The 13,951-nt window shown below is 40.8% G+C and overlaps 1 protein-coding gene across 1 annotated transcript in view; it reads right to left on the bottom strand.

Annotated features, from left to right (window-relative positions):
• Positions 1 to 6,374: 6,374 nt before the first annotated feature.
• Positions 6,375 to 13,951, bottom strand: part of LOC134168986 (uncharacterized) — a 161,390-nt gene continuing 153,813 nt past the window's right edge. Inside the window, exon 2 of the mRNA XM_062629163.1 lies at positions 6,375 to 6,523. The gene's annotated coding sequence lies outside the window, so the exon portion shown is untranslated. The remainder of the gene's footprint in view (positions 6,524 to 13,951) is intronic.

The raw sequence follows: 13,951 nt of genomic DNA, 5'->3' as shown, positions 1-13,951 counted from the left end.
ACAACATGCCCAGTTCCAATACCCAGCTAAACTGATGGGAATATAGATCCTCTGCTGAAGTGGATAGATCTATACTGATTTACATCACTGACAACCTGGATCAAGATTCATAGCTGTTGTGTTGTAAGCAAAGTAACATGAAAGCTACATAACTTCTGTTTTACTGCATGATTCAGGTTTAGAAATAATTATTTCACTTTGGTGCTGATGAGAGCATATCTTTTTTAAGGAAACTGCTTTGACGTGCAAGAACTGTGGTAAAGACTTAACTTTCTATGGTCATTTCACCCTCGCAAAGGAACAAACATAAATTCTCAGATTCATAATGTGTGCTTTGCATTTGAATCGAAAAAGGGAACAGTTACAAAAATTCATCATTACCCTCCTTGTAGATCAGTCCTTATGTCCTTTATGGACAGGATATAAACATTATTATTCCTTTTCAATTAGCAACACTTTCAATCTTCCAACCCTTGATAGATGGTTTGAGTCTATTGCTTATTTATGATCTGCTGCACATCATGTTATCCTTCCTTAACATGTGAATGAAGGGGTGGTGATGTGGGGCACCATGTTAGCTTTCTCTGGCTGCTGCTTCTGGGGCGGGTGTAACCATCTGAAAGCAAAAGAGGCCTGGATGGATCTGAGATTGTGGGCAGATAGGTCACCATTATTGCACTGAGGCAAGTGAGATGTTCAGACTGGTAGAACCTACAGTTCTAGCAGAGAGGGGGAAATTGCTAAATGAAACAAAGAAAAAAGCTAGGTCTAAGATAACGATAAAGTGACTTTTCCAAAGAAGCTGAACAGATGTAAGGAACTTGTTGCAAATGAGTTGCTGGACTCAGCAAGGTACAATCCCTTGATTGATGCAGAATTATAGAATCATAGAATGGTTTGGGTTGGAAAGGACCTTAAGATCATCTAGTTCCAACCCCCCTGCCATGGGCAGGGACACCTCACACTAAACCATGTCACCCAAGACTCTGTCCAACCTGGCCTTCAACACTGCCAGGGATGGAGCATTCACTACTTCCTTGGGCAGCCCATTCCAGTGCCTCACAACCCTCAGAGTAAAGAACTTCTTCCTTATATCTAACCTGAACTTCCCCTGTTTAAGTTTTAACCTATCACCCTTTGTCCTATCACTACAGTCCCTAATGAATAGTCCCTCTGCAGCATCCTTGTAGCCCCCTTCAGATACTGGAAGTTGCTCTGAGGTCTCCACGTAGCTTCTCTTCTCCAGGCTGAACAGCCCCAACTCTCTCAGCCTATCTTCATATGGGAGGTGCTCCAGCCCCTGATCATCCTCGTGGCCTCCTCTGGACTTGTTCCAACAGTTCCATGTCCTTTTTATGTTGAGGACACCAGAACTGCACACAATGCTCCAAGTGAGGTCTCACGAGAGCAGAGTAGAGGGGCAGGATCACCTCCTTCAACCTGCTGGTCACGCTCATTTTGATGCAGGCCAGGATACGGTTGGTTTCTGGGCTCAAGCACACACTGAAGCTGGCTCATGTTCAGTTTCTTGTCAACCAGCACCCCAAAGTCCTTCTCCACAGGGTTGCTCTGAATCTCTTCTCTGCCCAACCTGTAGCTGTGCCTGGGTAAATCTTGCCAAGCTGACTGCAATTTCATGATTCTAGTGAATGTTTCAGTAGAACTTTGCCTCTGAAATTCAAGGTCCTTTTAGGGACACTTGCTTTAAAAGGAGAAGGTATAGTAAGATCGGTGTCAAATCTTCAGATGAGTTTGGACCCTGAAGTACCTCTCTTGCTCTAAAAGTCTTCTCTGAAGCAGCGTTTATAGACTAAGTGAAACTAGCAGTCATGCCTTTGCAGCTATATTCACTGAATGACTGAGATTGAGCCCTGGGACAAAACACTAGTATGTCAACTCCTATGTCAATGTATTCTAGTCCTTATCATGATATGTGTTCACAGCCCACTGCCCCTCCTTCCTCTCCACAGTGAATCACTTCTTGTCAACAGTGTCACGTTAATGAAGCATCATTGGAAAGCGTTGCAGGACCCAAGATGACAGGACAGTGTTCCCTGAGGGCCAAAATTCAAGTGCTTCATTGTGCTTTGACATGAGTACAGAGTGATTTGAAATGTACTTTGGAGTTTGCAACTGTACAAGCTGAAGGGTAAACTTTGGCATTGAGTTCTTATATTCAAGAATATGCCTAAATTTTAAATCCCCTATGTAAGCTCACAGTAAGTGTTTTTTCCTTTCTAATTCTGCTATTCAAAATGTTAGCCAGCTACAAATGTTAGGAAATACTAACAGTATTCACTAGAATGGGTGTTCATCTCTTCTATCTGAGCAACACCTCCCAAAGAGCAAGAAATGTTCCCTTTATCAATATGGCAAGAGCAATAGATTGGCATATTGCACTGCTTTTCAATCTCATCTTTACTTTCAAAAACCACATAGGAAATTTCTAAACATTATCATTGTGCAGAAAATAGAAAAAATACTCAAATGCTTTTGTAACCAATGTCTCAGTGGTTATAGAGAACCCACAGAAGGAGTCTGAGATGTGAATTCCCCACAGAGAAGAGTAGGTGCTAACTCACATGACAATAATGTAATGATACCCTCTGGGAGTATTAACGGGGTACGTTTTCTTCTGGGAAACTGCTTTTCATCCTCCTGCTTTTCATTGTTCTATAAACTGCATCACTGAAATGAGCATTTAAAAAAGTCAGTAGAAAAAGAAAGGTACTGGATTCGACTTAATGAAAAGGCAGCAAGAACAGAACTTTTTATATTCCAGGAGTCAGTGGAGTAAACTGGGTTCACTGATGACAATAGCAGAATTGCTACTGATTGCATTTTTACATCTTCTTCTATTTGTTTTTTGTTTGTTTGTGTTTGTTTGTTTTTAAACCAAACTGACAAACAGTTTTTCATTTTCAGCTATGTTAATACACTGGAGCATAGACCTGGTGAGCTGATGGTAGAATGTGGTTATATTTACCTTATAATGACATGCATGGTGTTGCATGCCAATTGTGTGGAGGCATGGCAGAGTTTTATATGGCACTGTATTGTACTTCACAAACTATATTGCTAAATACTGATTCTATAGGCCTTAGTAAATTGCTCATTGTTGTAGCAGCTGCAACAAAACCTGCAACTACCATGATCTTTGCATTTGGTTATTGAAGTTTTTGGGGGATTTGGTGGGGTTTTTTAAAGCATCTGATGTTTTATCCACGTGAAACATTGCAGGTGTTCAAAGTCTGGCTTGGTCAGACTGTAACAGAAAAACATCCCATGAGGACATTTCCCAGTCTCTTCAGCGGCTTGAAAATTCTTGCATTAAGCTTCTATAATTACTAGGAAATTATTATAATTTTCTGGTAGTCTGGAAGATAGGAAATGTGTACAGTGCTTATGCAATGACACACACGTGTTCAAACACTTTCTGTAACACTATCCCAAGAGAAAAGGAAAGGGAGCATGACAGACTTTTTAGAACTGTCAGAATATCCCTATGTATCAGTGTGTTATTAAAACAGAAAAGTGTATTTCATAAATACATGGGCTAAAGATTTTTATCTTCATTCCCTGAATAGCAGCAGGTAGCTCTACATCTCAGACCAGCTATCTACCACCCCTCTTCAGATACTGCTAAAAACTGTAACAGCAATGTTGATGAAAAATGCAATTGCATCTACATCTTACTGTATCATTACAAGATGGTGAATCTCTAATAAAAAACAGAAAATCTGTGACAAAAGCAATACCCCAAACAAACAGGAATTCATAGTAACTTTGTCAGTACAATGCAATAACTGCTTAAAGAAAGAGTGACGTTCATTAAGGTGTTAGTTGGGGAGTAAGATGAAGGTCCTCATCGCACAAAGGGCATGAGTTTAAGATCTTGCACTGCAAGATGAATGGGAAACATAAGCTTATTTTCTGCTGTAAACTGCTGGGCTACCCATGCAAAAAAATAATAGCCAAAAAATCCATACAACTGTAAAAAAAACTTTTTATTAAATGGCAAACAAGAAGAAATAGTCAGCAAATAAAATAAGAAATGATCCTCCATTGGCAAGCTGCAGTATAATTCCCTAGAATAATAGTTTTTCTGGCCCTTAAAAAGACCAAAGATATAATACAAATCAGTACCAGCAGTGAAGAGCTGAAAAAGTGTGGTATAGATTTTTTAAAATGAGTGTGAATCAGGGAAAAAACATCAAAGAATATATTTAGGTTTCAATTATTTTTAACATGCAAGAAAGAACAGTATTTGCATGTATAGCTATCCTTAAATATATAAAAAAGAAAAATAACAATAATCAAGGAAGAAATTCTGATTAAAACTGACTTTAAAATTTAGTGTTCTTTGAGAGGAAAAGGTGTATCAAATGTGCATAAAAATTTCAAACCTGTTCTTTCAAGTGTAAATTCTTTTGCAGGAGTGTTATTGCTATTCAACTTTCAAGAGGAATGAAAGACAAAGTATTATAGTTATATATTCTAAGGAGGTGGAAAATAGTTTACTTGAGTTTGTTATGTGACTGCCCCCCACAAAATTAATACCACAGATAAATAAAATATTAACCTGACCTGTAAAAGAACTTCAGTTTCAGTTCAACAGAGAATCAGCCCATTGCTCATAAAGACAAAGGATGAAAACTAGGGGACCAACATTCTAAAAACTGCTGGTAATTCCAAATTGGTCTGTAATATTACTTATGTGCACTTCTATTTGTTTGAAATTGCCATTAAAAAATTGCCATCACCATCACTCACAGGGTAGATTACAGGTCTCTCTGAAGCAAGATGGAAAAGAAACTTTTTGCTGCTTTGACACAAAACATCGCATCTTTCTTATCTAGGTCTGGAAGTTTCTCACTCGGTTCTCTGTGTGTTTTCCAGAGGTGTGTTTTCCAGGAGGTATTTAGTGCTCCAGCAACATCTCCTGACAGTACCATCTCCTGGAGGACTCATTTCCCCAGTTCCACCTCCCTTTCCACCAGTGTTTTATGGGCCATCCTTCCAGGGTATAAAACCACACTGATAGCCACACTGACTACTTCTGTGTCCCTTTATATGATTTATTCTTGTTTTTTTTTTCTCATAATTTCACAATACCAACCATAGCCTACTATTTTCCATTCAGACATAAAATAAAAGAAACAATGCCTAATACTATTTTGTGCTCATGCTGTGTTTGCAACTGCTACTCACGGAATACAGTAGTGTGAATTGACAAGAATCTCAGGATATTGAACAAAGATCAGACTGGATCATTCTGCCCTGAGATTGAGGATGGTCCAGGAGAATTTTTCAAGTCCTTTCCAAGCCTGCACTCTGGTTGCTGTAATTCTGATCGGAAGAAAATGTTTCGATTCTGGTTCATAAATAATGTGATTGATAGTAAATTAGCAATTTAATGCAGATAAAATTCTGTCTCAACATTTGCTTTTGTCTTCATGGAACTAGATCGCATAATGACAGGCCCCTTAATACCTTTTACTTGTTTCCCTTATATCAGCATTGTTGATACTGATATTTGAATTAACAATTCTACATTTCCAACAGAGTCAGATTTTAGCTGTTCATTACTCCTAATGATGCAGAGTAGAATTTCATTAATTCTCCTATTTAATTTATTTAAACATGTTAGACGCTTTAGTGGTACTGAGGAAATTTTATTGGTCTACTTTACAAAAACAATGATAACAGAATGCTACCAATTCCTGTGGGTTTTGTTTATTTTTTCTTGGAATACCTGAGCAAGGAAACACTATGAGAATTTCCTACAATTGCTTTAAAAATGGCTGAGAGAGGGAAGGTGTCGTGGTTTAAACCCAGTCAGCTAACTCATTCACTCACTCCCCCCCTTCTTTCCCTACTCCCAGAGGGACTGAGAGGAGAATCAAAAAGAATGCAACCCCCACGGGTTGAGACAAGAACAGTTTAGTAACTAAGGTATAACACAAATCACTACTGCTACCACCAATAATGATAATGATAAAGGAAATAACAAGGGAAGAGAATACAACACCTCACCACCAGCTGACAGATAACTCAGCCCCCCCAGCCCGACCAAGCACTGACCCATACCTCCTCCAACCCTGCAGTCTCCCAGCCCTTCCGGGTAACTCCCAGTTTGGAGTGTTGGCTCACAAAGACCTTGGCCAAACCAAAACATTGGTGTTATCAGCTCTGTTCCTGAGCCGAGGGTCAAAACACAGCACTGCACCAGCTACCAAGGAGGAGAAAAATGACTGCTACTGCTGAACCCAGGACAGTATCCACCCCTTATTCCATTCCATTCACGTCATGCTCAGATCACACATTTTCAATATACCATCACTCTTATCTTAGTGCATGGATATATGCTATAAAGCTGCTGAATCCATCTGGTCCATGATGTCAGGCTCCATCTCTTGTAACAGTCTTTTAGAGCAGGAGAGACTGTGTGCAGTGTTCACACTTGTGAATAACCTGGGCAATAGTGCCCATTGCTAAGTCCACCCCTCGATCATGAGTCCATCTCTATGTTGCATCTCTGCTCTGATGGCCTGAAGTGCCATGGGCCCACCAGGCTTAAAATAATTCACTGTCCCCTTCAGCAGTTTCTGCAGCTTGTTGCTGGGGACTCCATACAGCTGCCTTCCATCTCCGACTCTTCCAAAGCACTGGAGGGGCCCAGTGGACTAGATACTTGCCCATACTGTCCCACACACCCTGATACTCATGACTGTCCAGCCTTGGGGATAGTCTCCTGGTCCCCCTGCATCGTCGTTTAACCCCAGACAAGACCCAAACCTGACTCTGCTTAACTTTTGAGATCAGACAAAATGGTTGTGGGTAGCACACAGTCTGTGTGTGTGCCAACATGCTGATCCCCATCACAATCAGCAGGCAGGTCCCAAGGATACCCAAAGGCCATTCAAAACCTTCAGAACTCTCAGTTGAGGCTGCTGTGCTTGTCACTGGGGCTGGTGTAGCTGCTGTACTTGCCGGCTCTCCCACCGCCAGCTTCTCTTTTCCTGAGTCCAGCTCTTCCTCCTCTGCCTTGCTGGGAAATGCTGCGTGGTCTCCTGCATCCTCCTGGGGCTCGGCGGGCGGCTGCCGGGGGATGCTCTCGGTCGCGGGGCTCGGCTCGGCCGCGGGGCTCGCTCGGCTCCTCGGCCGCGGGGCTCGGCTCCTCCGCCGCCTTCTCCCGCTGCTCGGCAGCCCCTTCCTTCTGCTCCTCCGACCGCCCCGACCTCCTCCACCCGCAGCCGTCCCCTCGCGGCCTCCGGCCCCGCTCCCGCCGCCGCTTGGTCCCCGGGGCCGCTCTCCCGGGCCGCTTCAGCAGCCGCCAGCTCCCGGGGCCGCTCCCCCTCGGCTCCCCGCAGCCTCACGAAGATGGAGGCGAGGGTGAGGGCCAGGACGGTGAAGAGCAGCCGGACGGGCAGGTACAAGTCCACGGCCACGTCCGTCCCGCCCTGCTGCTGGAGCTCTCCCGGATTTCAAGTCATTGGCACACAGTGAAACACGAAGCTTAGCCCAAGCCCCACACTTGATAAACACTAACACAGCGAATACCGGCTCTAAGTAATGCACTGCATTCTGAAACTGTGAGATCAAGAGGAACAACTCTCAGAGCCAATAAATCGTCATTGTGACGAGTGACCATTAATCTGATCAGATCTGTCGTTATCTCAACCCTCGTGCCCCACGTTGGGCGCCAAAAAAGAGCTGCGGCGGTTTAAACCCAGTCAGGTAACTCGTTCACTCACTCCTCCCCTTCTTGCCCTCCCCCTACTCCCGGAGGGAGGGAGAGGAGAATCAAAAGAATGCAACTCCCCCGGGCTGAGATAAGAACAGTTTAGTAACTAAGGTATAACACAGATCACTGCTGCTACCACCAGTGATAATAATGATAAAGGAAATAACAAGGGAAGAGAATACAACACCTCAGCACCAGCTGATGGATAACTCACCCCCCCCTCAGCCCGACCAAGCACTGACCGATACCTCCTCCACCCCTGCAGTCTCCCAGCCCTTCCAGGTAACTCTCCATTACCTCCTGGGCATGACGTGCTGTGGTATGGAATACCTCTTTGGTCAGTTTGGGTCAGGTGTCCTGTCTCTGCTTCCTCCCGGCTTCCCCTCCTCCCTGGCAGACCATGAGCCTCACAAAGACCTTGGCCAAACCAAAACATTGGTGTTATCAGCTCTGTTCCTGAGCTGAAGGTCAAAACACAGCACTGCACCAGCTACCAAGGAGGAGAAAAATGACTGCTACTGCTGAACCCATGACAGAAGGTCATGGTAAGGAAACAGCACTGACCTTGGGTACATTAACACTAACCTTGTCCAAAACTTTTACTATCAAAACTAAAAATACCTAAGCCACATGAAATTAGAATCCTTGCCTTTTTTTTTTTTTTTTTTCCTGTAAAGTAACTAGATGGATGCCACTTAATTATATTCCTTGGATATATGAACTTCTAAATTCAATCTGCCTCCTATTTCAGTGTTGGAGTGAATATTTTGTTAGTCTTTACACAGACATGTTAAAAACACACCAATTTGGCAAATTAACTGTGGACTATGAAATAAGGAATTACTCTGAACTGAGCCACCTCCCATCAAATATTCAAAGACCACCAAAATGGGTCATTTTGACAGATGCAAGGCTTCTTCAAACTATTTGGGCAATAACTTCTAGAAATTGAAAACATTTGCAAATTTAGGTTTGAAGCATTTTTTTTCATTTACTCCTTTTCCTTCAGACTGTCACTTCTGATGAGTAAGTATTTTCCTGCAGAAAAATCTTCTCCAGAATATCCCAACTTTCCTCTGCTTACTGATCTCAGGAGGTGCAGAAATCCAAATCTGAGCCTGCTTCACTTTGAATTTTAAAAAAGTTCCCAGCAGGCAGAGCATACCCACTGATCTGAAAGCCAGCTCCATTGCAGGAGCCCTATTAGAGTGAAATGCTCTACAACTCTGCATAAAAATCCTGACTTACAGACACCACATTTCATGTTTGTGAAATCTTTTCTGGTTGCATTTGCCCTGTCTGAAATATAGGCACTTGATTTAGACAGTCAGCTTCCCATAAATGCATAGTATCCAATTCTGTTTGGCATGTGGCAATCGTTTTAATTCTGAATATAATCTGACCTGCTCTTTCTATATAACCTTCTGTAGTTGTTAACTGTGTTGAGAAAGCACTGTACTAACCAGTTATTTTCATTATGTTTGAGATTGAGCAGCCCAATTCCCTTGCAGTTCTGACCACAGAAATGTCTTCAGCCTTTTGATCTAGTAATCTTGTTCTGCAAGATGCAGGAGAGTCTGGCGCTGATCCAGCAGTATACACAAACTCCAGCTTAACTACTAATAGGTGAGTAACTCTCTGAAAGCCAAAGATTATTTATATGCTCACAGTTAGGCAGAGTACAAGCTTTTAAAGGTTTCAAAGGCTCTTAATTGAATAGCTGTACTGCCGCACATAATACCCTTGAAATGGGAATATTCTTTTTCAGGAGGACGCTCCACAGAAGTAAAAGTTTATGGAAGTAGGCTGTTTGTTCTCATGGATTTTATCTGTATACTGTGAATAATGTCTATTAATAATATATTATGCTTACTGTGACTGATATATAAATAAGAGGTTCTTGTATGAGTCAAGGATTGCAGAATCAGGTCCTTCCTTTTGTTGTGCTGTATTAGCAGACAAACAAGAGAGAAAGAAACAAGTTGCTTTCTAAACCAGTGGGGAACATAACAGCCTTTCTTTTTAACCTTGGCTTTATTCACTTTGATGTTGAGTATATATAAGATTAAGAAATGCTCATTCTCTTGGCTATGAAACTCTCTGCCTATTTGGAGCTGATGATTCATGGCTTATTGTTTCTCTAATAGTTCACAGTTAATTGGTATGGTGAAGAATTAAAGACTTACTGTCAAAATGTAAAAGTGTCAGGACTTTTTTTTAGAGAAAGAACAGAAAATATCTGCAGATGAAGAACCACTCTCTAAGCTCACACAATATCCACACAGCTACAAAATCAACCCTTATACCATCGCACGAGAATGATTTTAAATAAAGCAGTTTCAATTTTATAGCATCCCATAACTTGCAATCAGCAGCTCTTTAATAAAATTGAAATAAGCACCTCACAGTCAGTGGGTATTTCTTATATTTTTTTGCACATCCAAAAATAGGATTCACATTAAACTGAAAATTGGGTCATGCTTCAGCACACAGTAATTTGACCTAAAGATAACATTCCTTTTCAAACAATGAAAACATAAAAGAACTACAATTTTTTAGTAGTTTGTATAATGTAAAAATGTCTGTCATGCTCCTGGAATCCAAAATAAAATGAAACCTTTCAGCCATGGCTATATGTATCACCATGTGCCCCCAGAACAGACAGTAGCATTGTATCACAGCATAACTTTGGCATAAAGAAAGCACACAACAGGAAAAATGACATGTCTGATTTCATCTGATGGTTTATTTCTTACTAATAATCTGCAGTGAAACTGAACTCAAAGTTCATTGCAGGTAAGACAAGGGTTTGTTGGTACCTGGTCGCATCATGAGAAATGTTCTCCGTTCTTTGATCATGGCTAACTTTGTAGCAGCCTGAAGACATGTTTCACTCAGCTCAGGTAGATGAGGGAGTATTCAGATCAAGAAACAAAACACAGGTCACTTGCCGGGTACCAATTACACTGGGTTGCAAGCCAGTCAGTAGCATATTTGCAGGAAAAAACTTAGGGCAAAAGAAAATGAAGAAAGGAGAAAGTAAAAAAGGAGAATAAAAATATAAAAATCAAGAATAACAGTGCAAAGAGAAGTAAGAAAACAAAGACAGTGGATACTACAGATAATGACAATTCCAACATTGTTTGGATATAATTTGCTGTTACCTTCAGTTTACCACTTTCAGCATTTAAACAAAACACCTTGCAACTAGTTCTTCCTGTTGCAAAGTTTAACAAAACATAGAACCTGCTGTCCATAAATATCAACATAGAGCCACATCTTATGAAAATGGTAACTTCCTGACAGCCTGGCTTCCCTCTGCTGCCTAGTAATGAGTGAGTTGGACACCACCTGACAGTTCAACCTCAGATAAATATTTCAAACATATCATGCAAGAGATTCACAGATCAATCCCACCTCCAGGAAAGCAGTGGAGTGAGACAGAAAGCCATTCTGAACTGGTGCATCAGAGCGGAACACAACCAGCAGTTCTCGTTGGGTTTTCCTGGGATGAGGGGTGTGTTGGGTTATTTCAACCTCTGCCAGAGTAGAGTGATTAAAGGTAAGACTCTGATCTGTGTATTTGACATCCCAACACTAGAACACATGCTGGCACATAGACAAACACGCACAGGAAACTCCCATTACTTTCCCTGTATAATGCTCTGACATAAAATTAACATTGCCTATAAAACCACTTCAAAATGGCCTCATAAAAAAGTCTCTCAGAAAGTAGCATGCCAGGCTTTGGAATCTTTTTGTGATCCATGTCCTTCCATACACAAGATGGGCACATACTGGAAAACAGGAATCAGAGGCTAGTACACTCCATGTATTTCGCGTTAGGTGTGAAGTCCATGAAATAAGCAAGTGAATTGTCTTTTCAAAACGTCACTGAGAAAGGGAATTTGTTTACAGATATGGAAAATAGGTAACTCTAAAGTTAAACAATATGAACCAACCAGTAACAAGTCTGCCAACAGAGAATTAAAACTGTGAGAACATTTTCCAGTTATGATGGAATACACTTTGCCCAAAATTTACTTTGGGCTAGTGTGTCTTTACAGCTGAGTAATCAGTGCAAAACTACACCCAAGGCTGAAAAGCAAGCTTTCATCCATGATGACAAGAAAAAGGCTGAGACACACGTATTTACCTCCATATATAGCAGAATTAATGAATATCTAGCAGAATAGATTGTCTTTTAGGTCAGAAAGGAATCATGAACTAAAGTAAGACTGTGGGCTAATGCACTCTCTTGATGGATAACCACATACTGAATCCCAGGGCTCATGATACAATTTTCAGGCATTCTGAATACTGATATCCATCTTGTTGGCTACGCCAGGATAACTATTCCCACCAGTCTTCTCCCCATCCCTCCAAACTGCATGTACCTGTGAACTCTGCCACTTGAACTGAATACAGCCCATCTGCACATCAGATTTATTGTGCTGAGAAGCTCATGCTAGAGAACCTGTAGCTAACATGGACCCCAGCAGAAGCTCGTACTTTTTACAGGTTATGTGAGGACATACCTATGTCCACCTTGGCTAGGCTGCCCCTGAGCTAGTATCTCCCCCTGATACTGCATATGTCAGCATGTTTGCAGCTAGTTTAGGCATCTCTGCGCTTCACTCCATCACAGTACACACAGAGATGTGAAGGAATTTCCTATTCCCTTCTACAATCTGTTTTAAAATATACATCATCTTATATTCCAAAATAAAAATTAGACAAGGTCATTTATATTGCATTAATTAGGAGCAGAGTGTTGCACTGGCAATTAAACAAACTCTTATAATCAATAAGCAGTGCAAGAAAGGGGAAAAAACCACCCCAAAGCATAAGGGTGTAAGCTTAAAAAGAAAAAAAAAAAAAGAAGAAAAAGAAAGAGAACTGAGACTAATTATCTGTATTTAAACATGTGAAGATCTTACTGAGTCTACAAGGTTGAGATCTTGTTCCCTAATCAAGTGCATCAAAGGCATTCCCCAAGGCTCACAGCAAAACTGCAGAACATCCATACAAATCACTTTTATTCAAGAAAGCCCCTGAAGTGAAGTGAGTTTTCCTCTCCTCCCTGTCATAGTGCTACACAGTCCTCTGTTCCTGGAGAGGCACAGTTCTATACCATCAGGCTTTGCAGATTCACAATGACATTCTGAATGAGCTCTTTATTTTTGTTCTACTTTAATTATTAAGAGGGCCAGACTCTGCCCTGATTCACAACCTCTTGAACATCATTGACTCCAGAGTGTAAATTAAGTCAGATTTTGGCCATCATTTGGTAAGCACTATATAATTTAATGTTCTTCAACCTTCAGAATAATTGAAGGACTTAATTTACTAATAATTAACTGCATAAAGCCTCTTTAAGGGGTAATACTGAGTTTAGTTCTAGTTTAAGGGGCTAATATGTAATATATAAGTAGTAGTATACAAGGCATACGCTTTCAGCCCTTTGTTCTGACTGTAAAATGTCAATTGGACTCATTCTGGTTTTCACCCCCACCCCTTTATTACTGCCTCGAAAACCGTGCTGTGAATTTGTAGCTGCCGTAAATGCTTAATGTAAGAGCTAATTGTGCAATGCTGTCAGAATTCTGGTTTCAATACTTTAGAAAGCAACATTTTACTTACTCTTTTTCCTTTCTTGTTTCAAAAGAAAGTATACAGTTCAATGTCACAATCATAATAAATGCAGAGTAACTTGCAGAAAATAATGAGTTGTACCCTTCCACTTTTTTCTTTGAAAAAAGAAAGATGCATAACATTATTCCCAGTAGGGGAAAAAGTGTCACTGTAAGTAGCAGTCATGGCTTATTAGAAATTTGATTCCGAATCTTCAACCTCTACATTCATTTATTTTTTTTAGAAAGAGAGTCAAATAAAGAGGTAAATATGATTATCCATATTTTCTTTCAGTTATCACCGTGTTATGGAATAATCACTTAACAGACACAGATTGCTCTTCTAACACAAAATAATCAGCTGGCACAATCAACGCTTGATTTTTCTTTTTTCTTTTAGTCTCTAACTTAATAAGTATAATTTTGCTGTGCCCAATTGTAGAACAATTAATAGCACTCAGCTGCATCCAGCAACCTACAGATCTAGCACTTAAGACAGCAAAGTGCTAACAATGCCTCACAGAGCTCAAACCTTGCATAGAATTGCTAAGATGACTGAGATATGCTAAAA

Source organism: Pezoporus occidentalis, unplaced genomic scaffold (assembly GCF_034315485.1).
Source record: "Pezoporus occidentalis ecotype Australia unplaced genomic scaffold, CSIRO_AGI_Poc_V1 ctg33, whole genome shotgun sequence".
Classification (NCBI taxonomy): Eukaryota; Metazoa; Chordata; class Aves; order Psittaciformes; family Psittacidae; genus Pezoporus; species Pezoporus occidentalis.
The sequence above is the reverse complement of the archived record's forward strand: the minus strand, read 5'-3'. Positions and strand labels throughout refer to the sequence as shown.